This window comes from Primulina eburnea, chromosome 18 (genome assembly GCF_022965805.1).
Source record: "Primulina eburnea isolate SZY01 chromosome 18, ASM2296580v1, whole genome shotgun sequence".
Taxonomy (NCBI): Eukaryota; Viridiplantae; Streptophyta; class Magnoliopsida; order Lamiales; family Gesneriaceae; genus Primulina; species Primulina eburnea.
This window is the reverse complement of record NC_133118.1, coordinates 7073784-7082745: the sequence shown is the minus strand read 5'-3', so window position 1 is coordinate 7082745 and position 8962 is coordinate 7073784. Positions and strand designations below refer to the sequence as shown.

The 8962-nt window shown below is 42.2% G+C and overlaps 1 non-coding gene across 1 annotated transcript; it reads right to left on the bottom strand.

The window, feature by feature from the left end:
• On the bottom strand, nucleotides 1–107 carry LOC140820377 (small nucleolar RNA R71). The gene has a single exon (XR_012115452.1). It is a non-coding gene; the product is annotated as a small nucleolar RNA R71 (small nucleolar RNA).
• Between the last annotated feature and the right edge of the window lie 8855 nt (nucleotides 108–8962).

Sequence of the window (8962 nt, the reverse complement as noted above, 5' to 3'; positions counted from 1 at the left end):
AAGCTTAGAGCCGACATTACTACGTTTGCTCAATATGAGAACGAGTCACTTTACGAGGCATGGGAGCGCTATAAGGACTTGTTGAGGAGATGTCCACACCATGAGCTACCGCTTGGGTTAGTTGTTCAAACTTTCTACTATGGTCTGATTACTCCTAACCGTACTATGATAGATGCTGCTGCATGTGGTAACTTACTGAGAAAGACGGCTGAGGAAGGATATGAGTTATTGGAGGAGATGGCTGCGAGTAGCTATCATCCTCAGTCTGATAGGCAGAGACGAGGTGCTGGAGTTCATCAAGTTAATGATTTGTCTGCGGTTTCAGCACAGTTAGAGGCTTTGAGTAGAAAGATTGATGGGATGAGCATGAGTGGGTCGGCTATGCGTCTGCAAGAAATTTTCTGTGATAAGTGTGGGGGTGAGCATGACGTGCAGGATTGCCAAGATGGCAATCCATTTTATGTGCCTGAGGGAGCACCGGTGAAACAAGTGGGATTCCAGAACCGTCCTAGAAATGACCCTTATTCGAATACATACAATCCGGGATGGAGGAATCACCCAAACTTTTCGTGGGGAGGCCAAAACAGCCAAAATCGCCAACAAAGAGGTCCACCATATGGGATGCACCAAGGATTCAAACCAGAGCCGCCTCGGGAGGAGAAGTCCAATTTAGAGCAAATGATGACTAAATTTATTTCTGCAACAGAGACGAGATTTCAGAATCAAGATGCATCCATAAAGGGGTTAGAGAATCAAATTGGACAATTGGAAAAGTTGATTTCTAATAGGGAGCAAGGAGCTTTGCCAAGCAACACGGAAACTAACCCAAGAGAGCATGTGAAGGCTGTGGAATTGCGGAGTGGAAAAGCACTCGAGTCTCATGAGGAAAAGACCAAGCATGGCGAGGATGAGGTAGAAACTCGAGGAGGTAAGTCTTCTAACTCTACATCTACACCTATTGCACAAAATAAAATTGTTATCCCTCCACCTTTTCCTGCAGCGATGAAGAAAGCTAAATTAGATGCACAATTTGGTAAATTTCTTGAGGTATTTAAAAAATTGCATATTAACATTCCTTTTGCTGATGCCTTATTGAATATGCCAAGTTATGCAAAATTCTTGAAAGATATCTTAGCAAATAAGCGGAAGCTAGAAGATCATATGACGGTGAATTTGACTGAAAATTGCTCCGCTTTAGTTCAAAACAAGATGCCTCCAAAGCAAAAAGATCCAGGGAGTTTCTCTATACCTTGCATTATTGGTGATATTAATTTTCATAAAGCTCTATGTGATCTTGGTGCGAGTATTAACCTGATGTCTTTTTCTGTGTTTAGGAGACTGGGATTAGGTGAACCCAAGCCAACTAGGATGTCGTTGCAGCTGGCTGACAGATCTGTCAAGTATCCACGTGGGATTATCGAAGATGTTTTGGTGAAAGTGGATAAGTTCATTTTCCCTGCAGATTTCGTGATACTAGACATGGAGGAAGATTTAGAGATGCCTTTAATCCTAGGGAGACCATTTCTGGCTACAGGGAAAGCGCTAATTGATGTGGAAGAGGGGAAGTTGAGACTGAGAGTTGGAGAAGAAGAAATTATTTTTGATGTTTTCAATACTCTCAAGCACACAATGCACAATGATAGTTGCTTTCGTATTGATGTCTTAGATTCTATTGTTTGTGATTTTGTGCAGGATGGATTGAAAGAACCATTGGAGGCCACTCTCACTACTGAAAAGCAGGAGGACGAGCTAGACGAGGAAAAGATGGAGATGGTAGCTCATTTGAATGCCATTCCACCTTGGAGAAAGCAAGTGAGGCTTAGATTAGAGGAATTGGGAGACCGAAAAAATTTAATGCCTCAGAAGTCAAGCCTAGAGGAGCCACCTACTTTGGAGCTCAAACCACTACCTCCACATCTCAAGTACGTATATTTAGGAGAAGATAATAAATTGTCTGTTATTATTTCCTCTTCTTTGACAGATGATATGGAGAGTAAGCTCATGGGAGTCCTTAAGGAGCATAAAGGAGCATTCGCTTGGAAGGTTTCGGACATAAAAGAGATAAGTCCTTCGATCTGCATGCATAAAATTTTGATGGAAGATAAGTACTCACCTCTAGCACAACCACAAAGGAGACTCAATCCAAAGATGCAAGAGGTAGTAAAGGCTGAAACAATTAAACTTCTGGATGCATGTATTATCTATCCTATCTCTGATAGTGCGTGGGTAAGTCCTGTACAATGTGTGCCTAAAAAGGGTGGGATTACTGTTATTACTAATGAAAAAAATGAGTTGATTCCCACTAGAACTGTTACGGGTTGGCGTGTGTGCATAGATTATAGGAAACTGAATGATGCAACCCGTAAAGATCACTTTCCCTTGCCATTTATCGATCAAATGATTGAACGATTAGCAGGTCATGAATTCTATTGCTTTTTAGATGGATATTCGGGATACAATCAAATCACAATTGTACTAGAGGACCAAGAGAAAACTACTTTCACTTGTCCTTATGGTACTTTTGCGTTTAGGCGTATGCCCTTCGGTTTATGCAATGCACCTGCCACATTTCAAAGATGCATGGCCGCTATCTTTCATGACATGACTGAGAATTTCCTTGAAATTTTTATGGATGACTTCTCTATTTTTGGCTCCTCATTTAATGAATGTCTAGAAAATTTGAACTTGGTGTTAGTTAGATGTGAGGAGAGCAATTTAGTGTTGAATTGGGAGAAGTGTCACTTTATGGTTCAAGAGAGGATTGTGTTAGGACACAAGGTATCGGAGAATGGAATTGAGGTCGACAAAGCCAAGGTGGAGGTAATAAAAAACTTACCCCCACCTTCATCAATAAAAGGAGTTAGAAGTTTCCTTGGGCATGCTGGTTTTTATAGGCGCTTCATCAAAGATTTTTCAAAAATTGCTAAACCTTTATCCTCTTTGTTGATGAAAGATGCTGAATTTAATTTTGATTCTAATTGTCTGCAGGCATTCGAGATACTCAAGGAGAGCTTGGTGACAGCACCTGTTCTGACTGTCCCTGATTGGGAGTTACCGTTTGAGGTGATGTGCGATGCGAGTGATACAGCTGTGGGTGCGGTGCTGGGTCAAAGGAAGAACAAGGTATTTCATACCATCTACTATGCAAGTAAGACTTTAAATGATGCTCAATTGAATTACGCTACTACTGAAAAGGAATTGCTTGCTATAGTATTTGCTTTCGACAAATTTCATTCATACCTTGTTCTGTCTAAAGTAACTGTGTATACCGATCATTCTGCCCTGAAATACTTACTTGCTAAGAAGGATGCGAAACCTAGGTTAATTAGGTGGATTTTATTACTGCAAGAATTTGATCTCGAGATTCGAGATAAAAAGGGTGTGGAAAATGTAGTTGCTGACCACCTATCTAGGCTTGAGCATGTTAGAATTAAGGGCAATGACGATGATATAGATGACTGGTTTCCTGATGAACAATTGCTTGAGGTAAATGCGTGCCCTTGGTATGCCGATTTTGCAAATTTTCTTGTCACCGGCACACCTCCACCTAATTTATTATTTCACCAAAGAAAGAAATTCTTTTCAGACGTGAAATATTATTTTTGGGAGGAACCGTTTTTGTTTAAGATCTGTGCAGATTCCATGATAAGAAGATGTGTGGCGGAGGAGGAAACCAATCAAATTCTGAACCATTGTCATGACCGTGAGGTAGGTGGTCACTTTGGACCCATACGGACGGCGTCTAAGGTACTTGAATGTGGCTTCTATTGGCCAACTCTTTTTAAGGATGCTCGTTTGTATGTTCTCAATTGTGATAGATGCCAACGCACAGGTAATATTTCCAACCGTCATGAGATGCCTTTAAATAACATTATTGAGTGTGAAATATTTGATGTGTGGAGGATTGATTTTATGGGTCCTTTTCCTGCATCTTTTGTGAAGAAATTTATTTTAGTGGCAGTGGAGTATGTTTCGAAATGGGTGGAGGCGGAGGCTTGTGCCACTAATGATGCACAAGTGGTGTTAAAATTTTTGAAGAAACACATTTTTAATCGATTTGGTGCACCACGTGCAATCATAAGTGATGGTGGCACCCATTTTTGCAACAAAATTTTTGATAAACTGCTGGGCAAATATGGTGTCACCCACAAGGTTTCCACTCCATACCATCCCCAAACTAGTGGACAAGTTGAAGTGTCCAATCGAGAGATTAAGAGGATTCTAGAGAAGACGGTCAATGTGAATAGGAAGGACTGGTCCGTTCGGTTAGATGATGCTTTGTGGGCTTATCGTACTGCTTTTAAAACACCTATAGGCACTACACCATATAGGTTGCTTTTTGGTAAAGCATGTCATCTACCAGTAGAATTAGAGCATAGAGCATATTGGGCGACCAAAGCACTAAACTTTGATTTTGCTCTTGCAGGTGAGAAACGATTGCTGCAGTTGAATCAGTTGGATGAGTTTCGAGGAAAAGCTTATGATCTGGCACTATCTTACAAAGAACGCACCAAACGAGCCCATGATAAACACATCGTACGAAGGGAATTTCATGTGGGTGAGGCGGTGTTGTTATACAATTCTCGCTTACGCCTCTTTCCGGGCAAGCTAAAGTCAAGGTGGTCAGGACCTTTCATTATAGCCCAGGTGTTCCCATCAGGTGCAGTGGTATTGCATGACGGCAAGGAGGGGACGTTCACTGTGAACGCTCAAAGACTGAAGCATTATATCGGTGGCACATTTGAGCCACAAATTGGAGTCACTCGGCTCCATGACAGTCATTAAGGACAGGGGTGACAAGTCGAGCTCTAGACTGTAAATTGAGAACTCTTCTTCTCTTTTTTTATTCTGTTTCTTTATTCATTAATCGCATCACTTGCATTTAGGTAGTGCATGGCATGGCATTCATTGTTTTAAAATTTTTATTTTATTTTATTTTTTTTCGAGAATGTCTCGCTAGGGCGGTCCCTTTTGACAGCCCCAGCGAGAGAATTTTTTTTAAAATTGGTTTTCCTGGCGAAAACGCCTCGCTAGGGCGGTAACTTTTAACGGCCCCAGCGAGCGAATTTTTTAAATTTGTTTTACTGGCGAGAACCACTCGCTAGGGCGGTCAAAAGTGACCGCCCCAGCGAGCCCTCATATTTTTCAAATAGTCTGTCACCGAAAACCACTCGCTAGGGCGGACACTTTTGACCGCCCTAGCGAGTCGCGCAGATATAAAAACCTTTCCCTTTCCCCTTTCTTCCCCACTTCGAACCCTACCCCTTTCCTCTCAAATAATCGGCGCCTCCTCCATCTTTTATGCTCAAATCTTCTTATTTTGTGATATTTTCAGGGAAAAGACTCGATCTTGGTTTCTACAATCCACCCGGAAGCACTTAGACTACAATTTCTTCTACTCCGGTCATCTTCCAAGGATTCCGGCGAGCTTCTCCGGCGAACTTCAAAAAAAAATTTTTCCGGCGACTTCAGACTCTTTGCACTCCCATCTCGACATGGCACCTAAACGGTCTAAGGTAACTCACGGTGCCTCTAGTTCTCGTTCGACTCCGTCTAATTTTGTTAATGAGAAAGCTCGGGAGCGGTTTGAGCATGCTAAACTACATAGAAAACCAATCCCTGAGCGAGGGTTTACTACATCTGCTCTTCGTTATTTTCCGGACGTCTTAGTAGAGGGACGAGGGTGGAGTAATTTTTTAGCACAACCGAATGCCGCGGTGATTCCGGTTGTGCGTGAATTCTATGCGAATGCTCCGGAGGGGAGTGAGCATAAGGCATCTGTGCGGGGGCGTCGAGTCCCATACGATTCGAGAACTATCAATGCCTTGCTGGGTTTACCGTCGGTGGATGACTCTGAGTTTCAGGCGTGGGTACTTAACCCGGATTATGATTCGATTATACACACACTCTGTTATCCGGGCACCACGTGGAAACAACCGGGGACGTATACGGTTTTTCTTGAAAAATTTTTGAGAGTGGAGGCGGCAATGTGGTATGCGTTTCTATCTAAAAGATTGATGCCGGTCGGGCATACGAGTGATGTCCAGCGTGAGCGGGCGGTTGTTCTGTATGCCATCTAGACTGGGACGGCGATTGATGTGGGCAGACTCATCTTTGGACAGCTCAACATGTGCATAAACAGCAGCAATTTGGCGTTTTATTTTCCGACGATCGTGACTGAGCTATGTGCCCGAGCGAGGGTGATATTTGCTGATGATGATGAGTGGCTACCACCGATGAGAGCCATTGATGACGCTCTCTATCGATCCAAGAGGGAGAAGAGACAGGCAGAGCTGCCCGAGGATGTATTTTTCGAGTATGGGGGAGCAGCTCAACCACCTCTGGCTTTAGGACATGCACCGCCACCTCCGCAGCCACGCCGCCGTGCCATGCGAGATCGCATCAACGAATTGGGCGCTTGGGCCACTTATCAGACTGAGTATCAGGCCGTGAATCAAGCTCATATTCAGAACGTCGAGTACTTGGTACAGGGGATCTCCACGCATCTGGGCATCGACACATCCGGCCGGCCACCTGTACCCGCATACCCGCCACCCTTCTAGTTTCAGTATCATTATCCTATACCCCCAGCTGCTGACGAGGGAGTTGCACCGCCTGAGCATGACGAGGAGGAGGATTTCTGATGAGGGGAGTTTACTGTTTCCCCTTTCTTTTTATTTATTCTGTCGTTGCATTTGCATTCATGAGTTTTTTTTTTTTAGTTTTTAGTGTGTGTTTCGTTTTGTGCATTGAGGACATTGCACAACTCTAGTATGAGGGGGTGGGTAGATTGTTTTGGTTGTTTAGTCAATTGGTTATTGTTTTGGTTGTTTAGTCCATTGGTTATTGTTTTGATTGTTTAGTTAATTGGTTTAGTTTCGTTGCATTTCTTTTGTTGGGTGTCGTTTATGGTGAGAAGACATCGTTTATGAGCCAATGATGATTTGAATTGATAGTTTACAAAAGTGTTGATTGGGTCACGTCGTGAATGATACTCTTGATTGTTAAAGCATGAATTTTGGTACAACATTTGAACCTTTTGAGCACACATGTGTGGGGACTAGAACGTTGTAGGAATAATGGTGAAATTTGAAAGTTTTGTGTGGCTAACTTGAAAGGCACCATTTATGAGTTGATTTGGCATGTAAACCCGTGAAAATAAGTCGCTAGTTGGGACCTTGAATGAAAAAATTTGATTTGCCTTGAACTTTACATTTACCTCTTTTCCATTGCACTGAATTACAATGTCATACTCCTAACCAGCTGTGATCCAAAGTATTATATTCTTAGCCTAGGGAGTACATGTGTGAAAATTGTGCAATTAAAAAAAAAACAGAAAAAGAAAGAAAAAAAGAAGGAGATGTAAGGTGAGGGGGAGCCGAAATAAAAGGAATGAAATTCTATTCCTAGGCTAAAAGTTGGAGATGTAAGGAGACGAGGAAAGTCAGACGAAAAGTCTTGACGATTGCACAATGAAAATGATCGGTGTACTCCCAACGTTTAGCCACTTGAGCTTATTTTCCTTCTTTTCAACACCCTTATCTATGCTTAAAAGCTGAATAAAGTTCAATTTGTGGCTAGTGATGAATAGACACGGGGATGCATGCTAGTGAGACTTGTATTGAAGTGTTAATTGAGTGACTCGCATGATTTGATAATTGATCTATTTGAAGTACGAATGACTAGACCCATCATGACACACACACACGTTCAAATTAGTGTCGAAATTTATGTATAGATGAGAATGAGTATTCGGTTGCGATTTGACTTGATTGGTAGTGGGAAAGTAAACTGAGGCATGAACATAAACATTGTTAACTCACCATTGACATTTACTCGTGTTAGTTATTTCTTGTTTGAGTAATGTTGTGGTTGTTGAGTTTGTTTAGTATCTCGTGCTTTAACCTATTTTACTCGAGGGCGAGCAAAAGGTTAGTATGAGGGGGTTGATAGGACTCGTTTTTACGTGTTTTTAGTGTTGTTTTCGAGTCGCATTCATGCATCACATTAGTTTGTTTTAGTTTAATTTAGCATTTTTCTATCATTATTTAGCATATGGCTGATCTCGTGTATTTTGTGGTTGTTTTGTAGGAATTGGACCGAAAAGTGGGATTTTATTTGGCAAAGCAGCGAAGAGATCTCGCTAGGGCGGTCAAAAGTGACCGCCCCAGCGAGCATTTTAATTTGGTCGAGCAGTTGTTGCGCGAGTGTCTCACTAGGGCGGTCAAAAGTGACCGCCCCAGCGAGAATGTTGGTCTAGCCAAGGAGTTTCTGCGTGAACCTCTCGCTAGGGCGGTCCAAAGTGACCGCCCCAGCGAGACCATGGACATAGCCGATGATTTTAATTCGAGAACCACTCGCCCCAGCGGTCAAAAGTAATCGCCCTAGCGAGCTGCGAGATTTGAAAAGATATGTTTCCTTTTTTTTGGACTCTATTCTACACCATAGACCTAATACACGAGAGAGGCGGCGTTTTGGGCGATTTTTTTCATCACTTTCATCAGATTTTCTTGGAGAAAAGGCGAGGAGCAAAGGAGATTTCGAAGACCTCGAGATTTCCACGCGTGGTGGCCGTCATCCGTCGTCATCTTTAGTATTTTCATTATTCAGTTTTTATTTCTCAGATTGTTGTTGGTTTTTATTATGAATTTTAGTGGCTAAACTCTAGATTTGTTGGGATTTGAGGGGATCCTACCCCGTACTCGTTGTTCAACATTATTGCTCGACGTTTCTATGAGTGATTTGTTTATGCTTTTGTGCTTTCTTATTTCAATTGAAGTCTAGCTAACTTCCTTTGATTATTTCATGTTGTTGATGATTTCGATAGAATAATTGACAATAGGATCGAATAGTATAGACCACGGATTTACAATTTTAGTAGATATACGGAATTGGATACGTGTCGATAGTGATAATTCACCCGGATGAAAGCTAGTGGATTCCATAGAACGTAATGCAATCG